Here is a 20329-nt window from a genome sequence, read left to right as displayed (position 1 = left end):
TGAGAGAGTTGTTGCTCTTCTTTTCTTCGATCTCCTGTTGAGTTTGTAGGTGTTCAGAATGGTTTGATCCCTATCCAGCTGAATTCCTGAGAGGAGACGAAATCCAGGTCTCCTACTCCTCCGCCATCTTGCTCCGCCCCCAGCCCTTAATTATTTTGACCAGCTGTCTCCAAAACCTTTTTTTTATAGTTGTTTTCTTTGAATCTGAACCTAAACAAATCAATTCTTTGTATTTGCTTAAGTCACTTAAGCCTTTTTCTTCTAATGAAGTAACTGTCCCACTTTATTTCCCCTGATATGTACTTGTTGTAAAAGTTGAATTCAAAGATTTTTAAATCTGACTGCTGAATAGTCAGACAAGACTGATTTTATAATTTCTTTTTGGAATTTACTGAGGTTTTCTTTACTAACCAAACATGGTCGTTCTTTGCAAATGATTAATAGACCCTGGAAAAAGAAGGCTTGTTTCATGTTTGGTTGGTTATGTTAATGCTTTTACAGTCCTGTGAGCCCAGTAGCTGCAGGATATGTTCACTAAGGGGAAGCTGAACTTCAGTATTGATAAAGGAATCCATACCTGCCCTAAATCAGCCCCATCTATGTGCTGAACAAATATTCCTTTGTCAAGAACAGGAAGCTAATTGTCACCAAGTTCTCCATGTCATGGGATTGCATGCTTTTCATCAGAATTCTCTAGAATACACTCAAGATGACTCCATCAGTATGGCGCAAGGCCAGGAGGAAGAGGTAGGTAATGACAAAAGTGCATTCTTATCTCACATTTTGCCACAAATAATTACAAGGATTGTTATGCAAATAGTAAGAAGAATAACCCCTTGGTCCTGAAGGATCTCTTATAGTGATTGGCAGATAATATAAACTCCTGCCAGAGCCCTACTCTGTGACATTCTTAGGCAAGCTTAATAACAACTAATAGTCAATGTTTCAGACCATCATCAGCTAAGCCAGTAGCTTACTGTTCTAGCTCTTCCTGTTAGCCCATCCATGATCCATTGTGCGATATCCACTGGCATGGAGGTGCATGCTCTCCCTCTCAACCCAGTGCCTAAATCTAGGATCACCCAGATGAAGGCACACTGATCAAACCCAGACCATGCTCACCAAGTCTTGAAAGTTTCCTGGAGCAAACACTGCTCTGAATCTTATGACTATATTAAGTCAGGTTAAATTTACATTCAGATATTAGTAATAGAAACCAAAAATTCCATTGGCTTTGTAAAGATTAAAGTTTGCTTTTCTTTTCCATGTGAAATAATTCTGAATTAAATTGGCAGGACAGCTACATTAGCTTCAGAGTACCATTAGAGGCCAGGGTCCTTCTATTTTCTGTCATTTTTTGTCATTTTTCTGTCATATTCCAAGGTTTTTCAGCACTGTTAGTCCTGAAATTTCTAGACTTCTTTTCCTTTCCATTCCTATTTGCAAACCAGCCAATTATTTTTCTGAGTTTACCTCTTTACTATGAAATTCAGTCATTAGTACTAAGTCAGGCTATTAATATTCTGTATGCCAACTTCTTCACTTAAACCACAAGCTCATTTACCTTATTATCTGCCATCCAAATTTTTGGTTTTCATTTGTATAGAACATATTTTTCCATCCCTTCACTTCTAGTCAGTGTGTGTCTGTACATCTGAAGTGTATTCTATAAGCAGCATATAGATGGGTCTTATTTCTTATACATTAAGCCACTCTATGTCTTTTGATCAGAGAATTTAGTCCATTTACATTTAAAGGGACATTATTGCTATGTCCTTACTGCCATTTTGTTAAATGTTTGCTGGTTGTTCTGTAGCTCCTCTCTGTTCCTTTTTTCTTCTTTTCTCTCTTCCCTTATGGTTTGACTACTTTCTTTAGTGTTATGTTTAGATTCCTTTCTCATTATCTTTTATGTATCCACTGTAGGCTTTTGTTTTGTGGTTACCATAAGGCTCACATATAACAGCCTATATATGTAATAGTCTATTTTAGGTTGATAGCAACTTAAATTTGAATGCATTCTAAAACTCTATATTTTTACTCCCCACAATCCCATATTTTATGTTTTTGTTGTCACGTTTTGCATCTTTTTATTTTCTATATCCTTTAATTATTGTAGTTAGAGTTATTTTTAACACTCTTGTCTTTGAACCTTCATACTAGCTTTATAAGTGATTAATCCACTACCGTTATTGTATATTTACCTTTATCTGTGAGATTTATTCTTTCATATGTTTTCTTGTCACTAATTAGTACCCTCTCTTTTCAGTTTAAAGAAGTCCCTGTAACATTTCTTATAAGGCTGGTTTAGTAGCGTTGAACTCCTTTAGCTTTTGCTCATCTGGAAAATTCCTTATCTTTCCCTCAATTCTGAATGATAACCTTGCTGGGTAGAGCATCCTTGGTTGTAAATTTTTCCTTTTCAGCTCTTTGGATATATCGTGCCAACCTCTTCTGACCTGCAAAGTTTCTGCTGAAAAATCTGCTGATAGTCTTGTGGGGAATCCCTTATATGTAAAAAAGTTGTTTTCTCTTTCTCTTTTTAAAATTCTCTAACTTACAACGTTTTAATTATAATATGTTTTGATGTGAATCTCTTCAGGTTCATCTTGTTTGACACTTTCTGTGCTTCCCGGATCTGGATGTCTGTTTCTTTCTACATGTTAGGGAAGTTTTGGGGCATTATTTCTTCAAATAAATTTTCTGCCCTTTTTTCTCTCTCTAATTTTTCTAGGACCACTATAATGTGAATTTTATTCTGTTTGATGTTGTCCCATATATCTCTTAATCCACCTTCATTTTTTAAAATTCTTTTTATGTTTGCTGTTCTGTTTGGGTAAGTTCCACTACTCTATCTTCTAGCTCACTGGTCATTTCTTCTGCTTCATCTTGTCTGCTGTTGAACCCATTTAATGTACTTTTCAGTTTAGTTATTATATTCTTCATCTCTGTGACTTCTGGTCGGCACTTTCTTATACTTTCTATCTCTTTGTTGAAGTTTCTACTGTGTTCATCCATTCTTCTTCTGAGTTCAGTGAGCATCTTTATGACTATTACTTTTTACTCTTTATCAGTTAAATCACTTAGGTTCATTTCATGAGGGATTTTTCCCAAGGTTTTATCTTGTTCTTTTGTTTAAAACATATTCCTCTGTTCCCTCATTTTTTTCTTGACTCTCTGTGTTTGTTTCTGTGTATTAGGTAAAACAGCTATCTCTCAGTCTTGAGTGAATGGCCTTATGTAGGAGGTGAACCTTGCCATTCAATCTTGCTCTAGGTCTTGGTTGCCTCTTGAAACTTTGCGATTGTCTAAGCAGCTTGATTTATTCTTGATAGGTCCAGTTGTTGAGGATGTGCCAGGAACTGTCAGTGTTCCAAAGGATGTGATCTCAGTCAGCTCCTAGTATCAGGATAATTGGAAGCCAGACCCCCAAACCACAGCTTTTAAAGTACGCCAGTTTATACAGTCTCATGAAACTGCAATTGTAAAACTTGCTGCCTCCAGAACAAATGATCTGGAGTTGTCCCTTGGTCAGCAGTTGCAAAAATTGAGGCTCCAGACAAGTGTACATGCTCCTTTCTAGGAGCTACAGGCAAGTTGTAGCAAGACCCAGGGAGAGTGCAAAGATGGACTCCTCCCGCCCACATTCCAAGAGCCCTTTGTAGTCTCTAGATGTGTGACAAACCTAAAGACTGCCCCTCAGGTGGAAGCTCCAGGACAGATAAACAGGCCTTTTTCATAGGAAGACTAGAAGTGCGTTTCAGTCTGCTGTCTGCACAGTGCTCTGGGGGTGGTAGCCTGCCAAGAACTGTGTCTCCGATTATGACAATATCATGTGACTCAGGAGCACAAGCCCCCTGACCACCAGAGCCAGGCAATCAGAGAGAGTCCTCCGCATGATCTGTGTGTACTCACCAGCTTTAGTGAGATAACTGGGGAGTGAAGGGGCAGGGCATGCCTGCCAGCTCTGGTGGTGCAGCAGGAGACTGCAGAAAATGTACACACCTACCGGCAGCAGCAAGAGTGAGGAAGGGTGTAGAAATGGTGCCCACCAGTATTGCTGTCCTGGAGAGAGTCCCACTAGGCCCTTGCCCCCCTGGTGAACAGTTTAAGATTAACAAATGGATCTCCTTCACAAATAGTCTAGGCACTTTTCAGATTGCTCCTTTTGTGCTAAGTCCTTAGCCCAAGTGACTCTGCATGCAAGCCCTTTAAGAGTGGTATTTCAGTTTCATCCCAGCCCTTTGGGTCTCTTGGATGGAACCCCATGGTTTTTCAAAGCTAGACACTTTGGAGGCTCATCTCTCCAGTGCAGGTGCCAAGAGTTGGAGTGCCTGCTCTGGGGCACACATCCCTAGCTCCTCAGGAACATACTCCTCTTTTGTGAGATCCTTCTCAATTGTGGGGTTTTAGGCAAGACTTTATCTCGGCCTCTCCTGTCTGTTTCTATGTGGCCGTTTTATCCTTTGCATGTGGAAGAACTAGCTGTTCAGTCAATTTTCAAAGGGAATTGTTCTATATGTAGCTCTATATTTGATGTGTCCATAGGAGGTGAGTTCAGGATCTTTCTATGCTGCCATCTTGGACCCTGCCTTCCAAACTACTGCTTACAATTTTATCAAATGTTTCACTACTGCATAAATTGGATGCCATCTTTAGGTCTTCAGTAACAGTTTCTTTGTCATTCTCTGCCCAGATACAAAGTCAATACCACATGTATTATTTTTCTTTTCAACAGCTTACTTTTAGATACAGGTATGTGTCAGGATATGCCAACTAGTCAGGATGGGTTGTAATAAATAACCTCAAAGTTTTTGAGGCTTATAATCACGAATTGTATTTATTTCTCATTCTAACCATGCTGGAGCCCAGCTGGATATTTTCTCATCTCAGGGCCCAGATTAAATGAGCAGTTCCTATCCAGGATGTTGCTAGGTGAAGGTAGGAGGAAAAAAAATATGATAACTCTTAAACCTTTTGCTAGAAAGTTGAACACATTATTTCTGCTCACATTTCATTGGCCAAATCCTTTTGTCAATTGAGTAGAGAAATATATCTTCCCATTGGGAAGAAAATAATGCTTTACATATCCAAGCTCAGAGTCAATGCAGCAGGATATACAATCCTTTCACATGGAGGGTAAAACAGATACAGTGAGCCCACTGTGAATATTTGCTGAGTGCTTGCTATTTCAGTACAAATCAGCCTTACATCCAGTTGCCAGCATGGAGCCTTCCTTGTCCATGTTTACAACAGGACCATAATACTGGGGAATTAAATCCTCCTCCCACTGCTCCCATGGGCAACTTCAACCAATAAACACTCCAAGTTTCTCATCCCTCAGGGCAACTCTGAAGTTCATGGTCTACACTGGGATAAGACTGAGCTCCAGTTGCTCTCAGTGGTAACTTGCTTTATAACATGCCCTTTGTTGGCATCTGTCCATTTTCTGTCTTGCTTTTCATTTCCATATTAGTATTTCCTGTGATCACTTCCCAAATAAGCTACTTGCACTTGAGTCCTTGCTTCAGGGGCTCCTTCTGGGAATCCAAACTAAGATGGAAGGACAGAAAATATTTAGAGCAATGATACAATCTGCCACAAAGAGAAGAATGCCTTTGGGCGGTAATTAGTAGTCTCTGCCAAAAATTCCAACACAAGAATGGATCCACCCATCTTCTCTATGCTTCTGTCTTCAAATCTGTTCATCTCTTGGTCAGACCAGAAACATTGTGTCCCAGAAGGGATAAGGACTCCTGTAAAAGATTATTTTCTTCCACTTCTAGACCACAGGAAGCAGGAGCAATCATTTACTCTAAACAGACTCTACCACCCTTTCTTTCATAGGGCCTCAGGATGTTTATTCAGGAATTCCCTTTATAGGCACGTATGCTCCCTTCCCACAGCACTGATGCATTCTGTACCACATGGGGATGGTGAGAGCAGGTGCACCCAAGCCTTCTTCTGTGACTCTCCCTCTCCTACTTCCTTCCTCTCCACAAAGTGCACCTTACCTACAAAAATCACCTTGTCAGTATTATCCTGCATGAAACAAGCCTGAAACATATACATAGCACTTTATGCACACATGCACACATACGAACTGAGCAGAGACATAATTTAGGTATGGGTTTTTTTGGACAAAAAACAAAACAAAACAAAACAGATAGTGGTTAAAAATTTCTCTCTCTAGATCCTTCCTCTCTCCCTCTCTCTCTCCCACATACATCCCAAGGAGCCAGATTGATACTCATCATTCCACCACTTTGAAATACTTTGAGATTAGTGAGTGTGATAACTCATAATTCAGTATCTTATCTTTTGTGACAATGTAAAATAAAACCGAATTTGCTTTTTATGGCATAAATTGTTTTCTTTCCTTTAGGAAGAAAATGAATAGAAAGAGATTTTAGAAAGGAAAACAAGTAGAAGAGTAAAAACTTCTTATTCCATGCTGCCCAGAAACCAGGACTTAGTTGTAAACTATTTTAAAACCCATTAATTAAAAAGGATGGGTGTGGCTTATTATTGCAAAGGTTAGAAATCAAATGGCACCTTAGGATAAGAAGAATATGATGGGAACTATGACTGCAGAGCCGAAACCTGTATCACTGCCCTGATTGCATAAAAGCCCGAGATGTTGCAGCTGTAATAAAGTGAGAGAGAATTAGAGTAATCTTACTTTCTAATGAAGATACATGCTTCTACGTCCAAAGAAAAATGTCTTCTCCGATTTTTTTGTGTCATATTTCAATTGTCTTGTATTTTCACCTACCTGTATCCTATGTGTCTTCCCTTCCCTGTGACCTCTTGTCATTGAAGCAACTGCTGACCCAATGTCAACTTCTCAGGCTCTGAGCCCTGCTCGTGGAAGGGGAGTGGCATGAGGATTCATGGCCCTCCAGTTGAGAACAAGCTCAGGGGAGGGGGGGGGAACCTGTACGTCCATTTGCATATGACTCTTGATGAAGCCAGAGCTGGTTATTATTGGTTTGAAGAGATATCCTCATCGGGGAGAAATGAATGCGGTGACATGCCAGAGACATTTGTGGATGGGTGACCCAGAACTAGGGCTGACAGAATCTAAACGTTGAAAACTATCAAGGGCCCTATACTAAGGCTACCAGAGTTTAGGAATCTAAGAGAGGTAAAACTAACAACTAAAAAATGGGTGACAAGACATAAGATTTGCAAGCTTCTAATTTTACTGAGTGAAGACATGTAGAAAAAACAACCTACAGGGGTGCCTGGATGGCCCAGTCGGTTAAGCATCAGACTCTTGATTATGGCTCAGGTCATGATCTCAGGGTCGTGAGATCGAGCCCCACGTTGGGCTCCATGTTCAATGTGGAATCTGCTTGAGTTTCTCTCTCCTTCTTCCTCTGCCCTTCCCCACACCCATTCTCACTCTCTCTCAAAACAACAACAAAAAACAACCTACAAACAAATACACTTATGAGTGTCACTATTTTAAAAAGAAAGGACATTTGAATTCCCCCTTACTAATAACTATATAAGTTCATAAGAACTTATCAGTATGGTCCTTATTTTCCTCCACGTTAACATCCTGGGCTAGTGAAAAATTTGTGCACTCTATTCTGAAGGTTGACCTTAGGAAAACAGTTCAGAATCCTTCTTGAAAAGCTCTAGTCTCCTCGGCAAAGTCTGTGACCAGCTTCAAATGTCATACTGCCCAGCACTGAAGCCTCTGGTTCATACTTGAACTGCACAAATTTTTTAAGAAGCTAAATAATTTAGCAAAGGAAATCTCCTGATAGATTTTAAAGAATTCATGTTCTAATGCCAGCTCATGTAATTCTTGACTTCTCTGTTGATAGGTATCTGCACATGGGTGCACAAGAATGAATTAAAAAAAATTCACTGGGCAAAATGTTTTACTACAAACTATTATAATTCTGATTAACTTTGGGGCCATATTTCTGAAGGTGTTACTCTCTCTCTCTCTGCTAAGATGGTGATGCAAATCCTTTGAAGAATCTTGGGACCTTGGACAACCATCTTACTGGCTATGGACCATCTCAGAACTCTTATTACATCGAATGGAAATAAGCTTCTACCTTTTATTGTTAAGTTTAAAGGCAACTAAAACCCAACTTAGACCCTTTAAGCTTCCTGAACTCCTAATTCAGAGAGCAATTGCAGGATTTTTAGAAAGTTAAAAAATTATAAAACTCATATAAGAACACGTGGCATGTTCTCAGAGTTATTTCATTGTTATAAATGCTTTCATTATTAAACAAGAAAAATAACACAAATGAGTAAAGAGTTCAATTCAGGAAGTTATATGAAGAACAATAAAAGAAACTTAATAAAATGGAGGGTATTAATAATGAAGAATAATAAAAGAAACTTAATAAAATGGAGGGAATTAATACAGTTAAAAGCAGAAAATAAATAATTACACTGAAAGAAATAGACTGCATAAATCAAAGAACAAGTTCTTGAGGAAAACAATGAATTCTTCTGGCAAATGTAATCTCAAAAAGAAATTGAAAAGCATAAATTCACAAGATCAACTTTAAAAATATGATATAACCATAGAACTGGATATTGTTTTCGAAGAATAAGAAAATAAAATATACTAACAATTCCTACACAAAACAGTACAAAATTGTATACAGATAAAATATGGAACAATAGCTATAGAAGAAATGGAAAATGTTCCAAAGAATAAGCTTCATAAAAAAGATGTAGGCTCAGACATGGTTTTATAGATTAGTTATTTCAAAGTATTAAGCAACAGAAAATTCTCATACCAACTTTTTCCATCACTGAAAATGATAGAAAGCTTCACAGCGCATTTTATGTAATGAGCCTAATCCGGAGACCATCATCTAACAGCTAAGACCAACACATAAAATTTTAAAGCAGAACATAAAATAAAAACAAATTTCATGTGAGTTTTCACAATATATTTATGTGTTAATTTTTTGTATGAATGCCACATTTCAATAAAAGTTAGAATATAAAAATGTAAACCTTACTTATTGATATAAATTCTAAGCTCTCAAATGATAGATAAATTTAGTCATTTATCAAAAAGTGATATATTGAGAGCAAGGAGGACATAATCTTTGTATTATGATCTCTCAGTAAAAAAATATAATAATACAATTGCTCACATCAAATGAAACACCATGTAATAAGTTAAAAAGTCATTCGGTGAACATCCATACATTACACACAAAATCTTGAACTACAAATAGAAGGAACATTTATCATGGTTAAAAAACAATCTAAGGCTAGCTTAGAGTATAAGACTAAAAGACAAGAAACATTCCCATTAAAGTAAGGGAAGAGACAAAGATTTGAACTATTGCTAGTACGTTTTCTTAAACCTTGTTTTGAAAGATTCAATCAATAACAAAGAACAAGAAGTATAAATAAGATGTTTAACAACTGCAAAGGAGAAGATAAAATTATTGTTAGTAGGTACTATCATTTCACTAGAAAAGTGAAGAGAATCAGCTGGAAAATCTTACACAACTAATAAAATGTCCAGAGACAAAGTAATTATGTAAAAACCAATAGAGTGGAAAAAATGACTACTTTCACAACAGAAAACAAGGCATTTAATAGCCAGGAATACACTCAACAGAAAAAAACATACAAAATAATTTTATAAGAAAAAAATATGTTGTTATGTACAAGGAATGAAAATTAAGTTCTCACCAAGTAAATTTAAAAGTTAATAAATACAAAGTTTGTAAAACAAAACAAAACAAAACTCAAGGTGTTTGCTTTTTTAAAAAGTGGCAAATTGATGATAAAAGTTCATTTTGAGTTTTGAGTTTTTATTTTTTTACTTTAATTTTATTTTAATAAAAGTCCATTTTAAAAAATATGGGGATGATACCAGGAATATTTTGAATAAACAAAGAATATTAAAAAGGAACTTCCCAGGGCACCTGGGTGGCTCTGTTGATTGAGCATCTGACTCTTGATTTTGGCTCAGGTCATGATCTCAGGGTCATAGGATAGAGCCTCATGTCGGGCTCTGTGCTGGGTGCGGAGTCTGCTTAAGATTCTCTCTTTCCCTCTCCCTCTTCCCCCATCTGCTCTCCTCCGATCTCTCTTTCTATCTTTCTCTAACTCTCCCTCCCATAAAAAAAAGGAACTTCCCAGCCAAACATGAAAATATATATATAGACAATAATTAAAGCTGTGGTATTAAAGTGGAAATAAGGATATCAAAGGAAAGTAATTTAAATCCCAGACAAAAAAAAAAAACCCTTTTTCTATAAGACTTCCAAAGGTGACATTTGACACTGATAAATATTAATGGGACCATTGGTTAACATCTGGACAATTCACAGATACCCAAATGGATGGGGAGTGCGTGCTTGAGGACTGAACCAGTTATATCAGTGTTGAAAGCCAGCAAAAAAGCAATAATCCAGACACACCACCACCATCACATACAACATAGTGCACACCCACGCATATACATGCACACACATATCTCAGTGATGTTTATAATCCTCTTTTTCCTGGAAAAAAGAAGAGGCGAAGGGCAGAATGTGATTATACTTGTGGATTTACTAGGAAATCATTGGATTGAACTGCGAGAAACTTGCATTTGGGTAGATTTGATTGTCTGCTGCTGGGTGAGCTTGAGGCTAAAAGTCAGAATTAAATTGGGTTAAGAAATAAATTCTATTTTTACATGCCTGAGTCTGTGACTGAGAAATTCATGCCTATTAAACCTTAATCAAATCAGGGCTATCCTTGCTTGGCAACACTTGAAAGCTTCCCAGTTGTGCTTCAAATGAAATCCAAACTCTGGGGCCAGAAGACCCCATAGGTTCTCCTCCTTGATTCAGTCTCTCAGCTCATCTCTTGTCCTCTCTCCTTTGCTCCCAGGATATTCCAGCAGCACAGACTTTCTTGTCAACAGAGCAAGATCTCTCCTGTCTAAAGCCTTTTTACTTGCTGGGCCCTTTGTCTGGAGGGCTGTTCCTTTGTTTGAAATGTAATTTCTTAGTTTATTTTTTTAACTTCCTTCCTTTGTTCTTTAATTCTCAACTCCAATATCACATCCTCCAAAATGTTCTCTCTCTGATTTTCCTAAGAGAGTTATTTTTTATTATATCCTTATATGTATTTTCTTCATAATGCTTTGTAAATCAAATTCTGTTTATCTTGTTTACTTGTTCATTGGTATTATCTGTCTCCTCTCAACAAATGTGAACTTCCTGAGGGCTAGGATATCGTTTGCTTCATTCATTCATTTATTGTGAATCCCTATTTCCTAGTATAGTGCCAGGGACAGAGGACATGTTCGACAAAGCTTTTTTTTTTTTTTTGATTGAATAAGTCACTCAATTATTCAAAATCATATTATAGAAGAGTATGTGTAGACAAAGGAAAATGTTCATAATATATTAAGTGAAAAAAGCATATTAAAAATAGGTGACCTTGAGGTATATATAAACCTATGGCAAAAGAAAATTTTAATCCATGGAATGAAATGTACCTAGCACAGCAGAATCTTATCTCTAAAAATCAACACTAAAAGAGCCATGTAAAACTCATATTTACCCTCTTCTCAAAAGATCTTCTTTCTCATAGATCATTTCTATTTCCTCTTTTATACCTTACTAGATTTTCCAATTTTGGATTCTATACATATTTTTTAAAGTATTAAATATCACAAATATAAGTAATTATCTGATGGCATTGTATTGTTTTCAGTCATTTTTTCTCCTTTACCTTTTCATCCTTTCTTAATTCTACCCAAAGAAGAGGAGATTGTCATGAAAACAGCAGACCCAAGATGAAAGCCATCTACCACCTAATGAGCATGTGATTTGGGGCAAGTTATTCGAATCTTCTGAAAGTCCACTCCATTGCATAATGGATATAGTGTTAAATGGATAAAATTAAAACTACCTTCAAGCAGATGGTATAAAAGGGACTTTGAGAGTAAGAACTGGGAAAAAAAAAAAAGTTGAATAGCTGCCCACCTACTCTCCATTTTCTTCTACGAATTGTTCTTTTCCCTTTCTTCCTCCTATCTGATCCGCATCCTGTCAATTCTGGAACTGTATCAGAAGGGTCTTCTGGATAGGGAAGTCTGGCTCATTTTTTTGAAGAGATCTGTCTGCTCAATAAAAAAGAGACTAGATTAGCAGGGCCAGAAAAACCCAGAGTCCTCGGGATACTCTGTGGGTTCTGTTTGTAAATTTCCACCATTTTTCTTTATCTCACGGTTTCCTTTTGAGCTTTGAAATTCTTGGCACTGGGGGGCGGGGCGGGGGGGTGGAAAATGGTAGCCTCTAGGCTAGAGTTTAAAAAGCTTGGGGAAAGAGAAATTATCATATAAATATTATTCTACATTGCCTTTTCCTAGACAAAGGGGTCAGAAACTTTAAAATGCAAAGCGCAAAGTATGTTTGGCATATCCTGGAGGATCAGATCTAATTCCAAACAGGAAAAAAAGAAGTTTGAATTTATTTTCTAACTGACTCAGGAGAGATTTAAAAGTTGAAATGTTACAATTTGGTTGGCTTCTCTCAGCAGCACCAGACATTTCCATTCCACGTGGGAAGAACAAAATGAGGCAAACAATCCAAGATTAAATGAAAACAGGTGGGATAGAGGATGCATTTACACTTTACCACCTGGAATAAGAGTATTTGCCTCTCGTGGTTTTATAGGCTTGGGGGCGGTTGAAGAAATAGCACCATCTATAAATTGAATCAACGCTCATTAAACTCATTGGGAGAAATTTAGTTAGGAAAACAGCCTAGATGGAAAACAAGCCCTTGGTTTTTATTGGATTTTACAATAGGGAGCACTCTACAATAAGGAGCTTTTAAACATGAAGGCAGGAAGGAGCTAACTATAGAAATTACCCCGGTGTGGGATTGCATCTGGGGGACACTATGAGTCTCTAGAGAGAAGGACATACTTACAGCAGAGAAGGAGATTAGAGAGAGATTTTATTTTCTGCTGACCGAAAATAATAACCTTAACGTGAGTCTTTCACCATCACCTCCTCCTATCTTCTTACCACCAGCAGCAGTTCCGAATTCCTGGCTAGATTCTTCTACAGTTTCTTAAGTTCTCAGATGGTTTTTTTCCCAAATATTTCACTCTCTGCAAACTAATAATGCTAAGGTTACTGTCCCACATTCAAAAGCAACAGATTATTATATAATCGTAACTGTACCTAGCACAGCAGAATCCCATCTCTAAAAAACAACACTCAAAGAGCCACGTAAAACTCCCATTTACCCTCTTCTTGTTAGAAACTGCTGTTCCAGGCCTGCAAAATCCTTCCAGAATAAAGAAGTTCTTCCTCCAGAGCTCACTTTAAACTGGTTGCAATTGATCAAACATGTAAGCAGGTGCCAGGCTCCAGGAGCCATGCTAAGTCCTGCACATAATGTAAAGAAGGGAGAGGGGAATAGGAAACTTCCAGTCTCTTTCTGGGAGCTTTGTATCTTATCTTGTTGACGTACCATCTACTGTTGGTTACACTGAGTTATAGAGGACAGCGGATTTTGACAAGACAGTAACCTCAATTTCGAATTCCAGGTATGTGTAATTCGAAAGCCCGTGATTTCTCAACTCCCTTAAAGTTTGAAAGGACTCAGAGGGAATAAAGATTTATGTTAGGATCAGTCAAAATTGTATTCATCAGAAGTATTCTTGGAAAGAGAGATATTGTAATTAATTTGAAACAGTCATTGATAAGCCCATCCAAACTCATCCTTGGTTCTTGATGAAATGACAAGGGCATAAATGACCAGAAAAGGAATTTGTATTGCTTCTGGGGGAAGGTAAGAGGAAAGAGGGTGAGCAGAAAACCTCCTAAGTTTTCTGTAGACTCCCCAGGGTTTGTGAGTGGGGGATCTGTGAAAACAATCGAAAAACTTGCACTTCAAGTCATGGCGGACCTGGGGGTAAGAGGGACTCAGTTCACGGAGATCCAGGCATCAAAGGGTCACAGGGGATTCTACTCATATGTGCATGGACTCTGCTGCCAGTTTTCCTGACTCTCCTGTTGGTGAAGAAATTCCCACCTTCCCACAGAAGACTAGCTCCTCAGATCACAACTATGCGGCAGCTGAAAACCAACTCTCAAGGAGCGAAGTTATATTCTGCTTCTTAACAAATTGCCTTTTTTAGGTCTGGCTGTGTTCAAAGTATGACTAAGGTCAGATTGTAGCAGGAAAGCCCCAAAACACCAGATGAACTTTATCTCACAAGGAATGCTCAGAATCCCCTAATTGGAAGAATATTGCTGTGTCATCAGGAATTGAAGCAACCGTGTCTTTCTTACTTGCTAGTAACAAAGTGTTCTTATTCAACAGTCTGATAAGAAAAAACCTTCTGCAAAAATCAATTCAGTGCTTTTATTTAAAAAAATTTTTTTTTCACAGTGAGTGTCAGACTTGGTTCAACATACTTCTGGACAACACACTAAGAAGCCCCAGTCCGATACAGCTTAAAATCTCTACCCCAGAGCCAGCCTAAGCACTGTTAGTTTGTTGGCTCAGCACACTGTTGGGTCTCCCATAAGGCGGATACATTATATTATAATAGGTGGTTTCTGGGAATGCTAGGAACCTCTGTTTAACAATCAATCCTTGCATGGTGGCAAAAGGAAAATGCATCATTTCTGTTTTTAGCCAAGAAAACCTGGAAAAATCGCAATGTCTTTTTTTTCTTGTCAATGTCATGCCATTGTTTGATGCAGTTTTCCAGGTAAATAATGAAGATACAAGCAGACCAAGAGAGCTCTCCAAGTTGAAAGGTGAAGGTTATTCTAACTGTACCTAATCTTTATTGTTTTAGGGAGCAAAATGAGAAGCACTTAGTGTGAAACCATTAATCAGAAAGAAGTCACTGCTCACTACTCAACAAAATTAAATGCACCAACATGATTTTTTTCCCCTACCAAAGCAATGTAGTAGTCAATCATTAGTTATAACATGGTCCCTTCAGATAACTAAATATATTTCCAGGTCTTACGTGCTATTTGAAGAGAAACAATGAGGTCTTTAATAACAGAATTTCATGCTTGAATTTTCACATCTTTGGAGGAAAAAAGCAAATGTTCTGGAGTGGATGATGAAAATATCAGAGTTTCCTGGTAGAATTTTTTTTTTTTTTAAAGAAAAGAGCATACTATCCATTTCTGTCCTCTAGATTCAGCATTAATTCTCAGCAAAACCATTTATATCTAACTAAATGAGGACTCTACCTACCCCCTTCTCAGCCAATTCAAGTAGATTACGAATGGCACTTAGTCATGCTATGGAATCAGGTCATGGACCCACACAGTGGGAGAGTGAACATGCCGAAGATAAACGCGGGTGTTAGGGACTGAATTGTGCCTCACCCCTCCAAATTCAGATGTTGCACCCCTAGCCCCCAGTGAAGCCGTATTTGAAGAGAGGGCCTTTAAGGAGGTAGATTAAGATTAAATGAGGCCATAAGGGGGGTGGGAGTCCTATTCCAAAAGGACTGTTGTCTTTATAAGAAGAGAAAGAAATATCAGGAAGCGCAAGCACAGAGGAAAGGCCATGTGAGGACACAGCAATAAGGCACCCTCTGCAAGCAAAGGAGGAGGCCTCAGGGAAAAAAAACAAACCTGAGAACACCTTGATCTTGAACTTCCAGCCTCCGGAACTGTGAGAAATAAATTTCTGTTGTTTAAGCCACCCAGCTTGTGGTATTTTGTTATGGCAGCGCTAGTCGACTGATAAAATAGGACAGATAAGAATATATCGCTGTGTTCTAATATTGCCATCAGGTTTATGACCCCGAACTCAATTGGTTTTCTTCCTCTAATTTATTTACTTATTCAACCAAAAGAGACACTTTACCAGATGTTAGGATCAGCACTGGACATGGTCAAATACATCCTTGCCCTCATGGAACTCTGTTCTCCTTAAGGGACGGAAGATAAAAGATCAAACGAACAAGTACACAGTGTGATTTCAGATGCTGCTGAGTACTGATGGGGAATTAAACAGACTAAGATGATAGAGGCTTGGAGCAGGGTCTGCTTTTTTGGGGAATCCATGAGGAAGGCCTCTGTGAGGAGTGGTATTTAAGTCGAGACGTATGGGATAAGGAGCCAATCAAGGGAGATGCCAGGAGGGATGTTTTCTAAATAGAAACAATAGTGAGGACAAAGCCCCAGTGATGGGAGCCAGTTTGGTTTGCTTGAGTCTGGAAGAAGGCCAGTGTGCCCGTAATGTCATGAACAAAGGAAAGAATGGTATGCCATATGTCTGAAGAAGAGCTGGAGCCTAGACCGTTACACAGCGTGAGTGTTAAAGCCCCAGGGGGCTCCATCTTATAGAGTGGTCACTGATCCAAGACGGTACTTTCATTTTTCTCTCCTCCTTCATAATGTATTGTGTCTGTGGTCTTCTTTGAATCTACATCTGCCTTGTTTTTTTCTCCACTGGCTGCTCCTTGTAAATCACCTGCTTGGCTCTTCTTTTTTCTATGAAGAGCATAAATGTCAGAGGGCCCCACAGCCTTGTACTAGTCCCTCCTCTTCTCTCTTTCTGTAGTGTTTTAAAGACTTCTAATTTGGGGCACCTGGGGCGCCTGGGTGGCTCAGTCGGTTAAGCGTCTGCCTTGGGTTCAGGTCATGATCTTGGGGTCCTGGGATTGAGCCCCATGTCGGGCTACCTGCTCCGCGGGGAGCCTGCTTCTCCCTCTGCCTCTGCCCCTTCCCCGCACTCATGCTCACTTGCCCTCTCACTCTCAGATAAATAAATAAAATCTTTTTAAATAAAAGAATTCTAATTCAATACCAACATTAAAAGTCAAGAGATTTCATATATGAATGTGAATTTCTGACATTCCTTGAAAAATGGAAGGTGTGCAAGGCTGGCCTGCATTCCCAAAAGGCCACCATGGACTGAGCTGCAGTGACTGCCCATCTAGATGGAGCAGGCTAGCAGGTGCCACCTTGCCGGAGTTCCCTCGAGGCTCAGTCCCCTCATTTTACCTGCTGGGCACTGTGCCTTATGAGCTTACTGCCCCTGCCTTGGGCTTAATGAGTTTATTCCAACAAGAAAAATTGTGACCTTTAAGAAGAACTTTTGGGTCCACATTTTACTGAAATATAACATACATGAAAAACAGTGCATGAATCAGTAGAGCTCAATGAGTTTTCACAGAATGACTCACTTGTCTAACCACAGCCCAGAACAGGAAATAGAATATTACAGCAACTCAAAATCCTCCTTCATACCTGCCCCCACCCCCATCATTACCAACCAAAGAATACAACTCTTCTGAATTCTAACACTATGGATTCATTTGGGCTGGCTTTGCACTTTTAAAAATGGGAGACCACTAACATACGTTTTGTATATAGTTTCTTTAAGTTTTGAAGTTCATTCATGTTATTTCTTTTTTTTTTTTAAAGATTTTATTTATTTATTTGAGAGAGAGAATGAGATAGAGCACAAGAGGGGGAGGATCAGAGGGAGAAGCAGACTCCCCACTGAGCAGGGAGCCTGATGTGGGACTCGATCCCGGGACTCCAGGATCATGAACCTGAGCCGAAGGCAGTTGCTTAACCAACTGAGCCACCCAGGCGCCCCTCATTCATGTTATTTCTTAACAGGAATTACTCATTTTCTCTATTGTATAGTATTCCATTGTACAAACAGATCACAATGTATCCATTCTACTATGTATTGCTTCCGGTTTGTAGCACTTATTTATAATGCTGCTATGGACACGATTTCCCATGTGCTTTGATGAATATATATACATGCTTCTTTTTAAGGCATACACTTAAAAGTGGAATTGTTATGTGGGAGAAAAGCCATAAATATAGCTTTGATAGATACTGTGAACAGTTTCTTAAAGTGGTGGCATCAATTTACACTTTCACTAGTGATATAGGAGAGTCCCATTTTTCCACACTGTCACTGACATTTTCCACAATGTCACCGACATTTAGGATTACAATTTATTTATTATTTACTTATTTACTTATTTATTTATTTTTAGCCATTCTGTTTGGAATATAATGAATGGTATCTCAGGGGAGTTTTGATTTGCATTCTCTGATGACTAATAATATTGAGCAATTTTCATATGATTATCGGCTATTTGGATATCCTTTTATTATGAAATGCCTATTCAAGACTTTTGCCCAGTTTTAAATGGTGGATTATCTTTGTTTTTGATTAGCGTGTGCTTTTTATATATTCAGAATAAATTTATTTTATTGAAGATATGTTCTAAAATATATTCTCCCAATCTATGGTCTTTTAATGCTATCTTTTGATAAACAGAAAATCTTTTTCATAGGGCTTAATGTATCAACCTCTTTATTATCAGTGCTTTTTTGATCTGTTTTAAATTTTATTTTTAAATTGTTATTGCTAATATATATTCATATCTATATCTGTATAAATATGATGTAATCATTCTTTGTATATTGATCTTGTAACCTATGAGTATAATAAATCATACTTATTTTCTATATACTCAATGATAATGTCTTTTCTTGTCTTATTGAGCATTCTAAGACTGACAAGACAATGCTGAATAGAAGTTGTATTAGTTATCTATTACTGCATAACAACTTGCCTCCACATTTAGTGGCTTAAGACGTGAATATTTATTATTTCATAGGCCACCTATGTGGGTGAAACTTATCTAAGTGCCTCTGGTTTAATGTGTTTCAGGAGACTTTGACCAAAGCAGTAGGCAGAGGCCATGGTTTAACTGAAGACCCCAATGGAGGAGTGTGGAGGTGGTGATTTATTTCCAAGCTCACTCACATGTTAGCAGGCTCAGCTTCTTCATAGGGCTCTGTTAAGTCATGGCAGGTGGCTTCTCCCATGGAGAGTGACTTAAGAGAATGAGAGAGAGTAAGAGCAAAGATGTAAGTGACAGTTTTTTTTATAACTAATCTCAGAATAATATTTCATCGCTTCTGCCATATTTAATTTCTGAGAAGTGAATCAGTAAGTCCAGCCTTCACTCAAGGGGAGAGGGTGACACAAAAGGATGAATAGCAGGATTCAGGGATCACTGGGGGCCATGTTGGATGTTGCCTACTACAGAAGTGGTGATAATGAGCTTCCTTGACTCCATCCTAAATTAGCACTACTTTCAATATTTCACCATTAAGTATGCTCTTTTATATATATATTTTTTATCCTTTCTTTAGATTGAGAAAGTTCTCTTCTACTCAGAATCGCTAAAAAGTTGTTTTTTTAATTATGAATATGTATTGGATTTTATCAACGCTTTCTCTGCATCTATTGAGATAATCATATAATTTTCTCCTTTGTCTTGCTAATTTGAGAATTTGAATTGATTGATTTTTTAAATGTTAATTAGCCATACTTTTCTGTTATGAACCCAACGTGGTTGTGATACTATGCGTTTTATACACTGATGGGTTTATCTGCAAATATTTTGTTTAGGGTTTTTCTACCAATGATCATGAGAAAGACTGACTTTGATTTGGAAAGTCCTGATTGTTTTCCACAGTTTATGAGGCTGATATGTTTCTCCTTCAATGTTTGGGGAAAAACTACCAGCAAAGCCACTTGTGTCTGAAGTTTTCTTTGATGGATTTTTTTACATTATGAATTTAATTACTTCAATGAATATCATCCTATTCAAATTATCTATCCCTTGTGTCACTTTTGGTAGTTTGTTTTTCACACACAAAAAATTGCTCCTTCAATCTAAGGTTTAAAATATATTGGAATAATGTTGCTCATAAAATTATTTTATTATCTCTTCATTGTTTATAGTATCTATAATGATGTTTCTCATTCATTATATTGTGATTTTTGTCAGGTGATTGATTTCTCAATACTTTTTTCTTTTTAATCTGTCAAACCAGAATTTTACCACTTTTTTTTTTAATTTTATTATGTTATGTTAGTCACCATACAATACATCATTAGTTTTTGATGAAGTGATCCACGATCCATTGTTTTCATATAACACCCAGTGCTCCATGCAGTACGTGCCCTCCTTAATACCCATCACCGGGCTAACCCATCTCCCCTCCTCTCTCCCCTCTGAAACCCTGTTTTTTTCTCAGAGTCCATAGTCTCTCATGGTTCATCTCTCCCTCCAATTCCCCCCTCCTCCTTTTTCCCTTCCTTCTCCTAGTGTCCTCCATGCTATTCCTTATGTTCCACAAATAAGTGAAACCATATGATAATTGACTTTCTCTGCTTGACTTATTTCACTTAGCATAATCTCCTCCAGTCCCATCCATGTTGATGTAAAAGTTGGGTATTCATCCTTTCTGATGGCTGAGTAATATTCCATTGTATATATGGACCAC

At 37.9% G+C, this 20329-nt stretch overlaps 1 long non-coding RNA gene across 1 annotated transcript in view; it reads left to right on the top strand.

Moving 5' to 3' along the window:
• Positions 1–8204, top strand: part of LOC145717108 (uncharacterized) — a 37640-nt gene extending 29436 nt beyond the window's left edge. Inside the window, exon 2 of the long non-coding RNA XR_014140139.1 lies at positions 7973–8204. This is a non-coding gene — a long non-coding RNA (uncharacterized LOC145717108). The remainder of the gene's footprint in view (positions 1–7972) is intronic.
• Positions 8205–20329: the final 12125 nt, after the last annotated feature.

Source organism: Leptonychotes weddellii, chromosome 1 (genome assembly GCF_054177405.1).
Source record: "Leptonychotes weddellii isolate Sample4059 chromosome 1, ASM5417740v2, whole genome shotgun sequence".
Lineage (NCBI taxonomy): Eukaryota > Metazoa > Chordata > Mammalia > Carnivora > Phocidae > Leptonychotes > Leptonychotes weddellii.
This window is presented reverse-complemented; position numbering and strand designations above follow the sequence as displayed.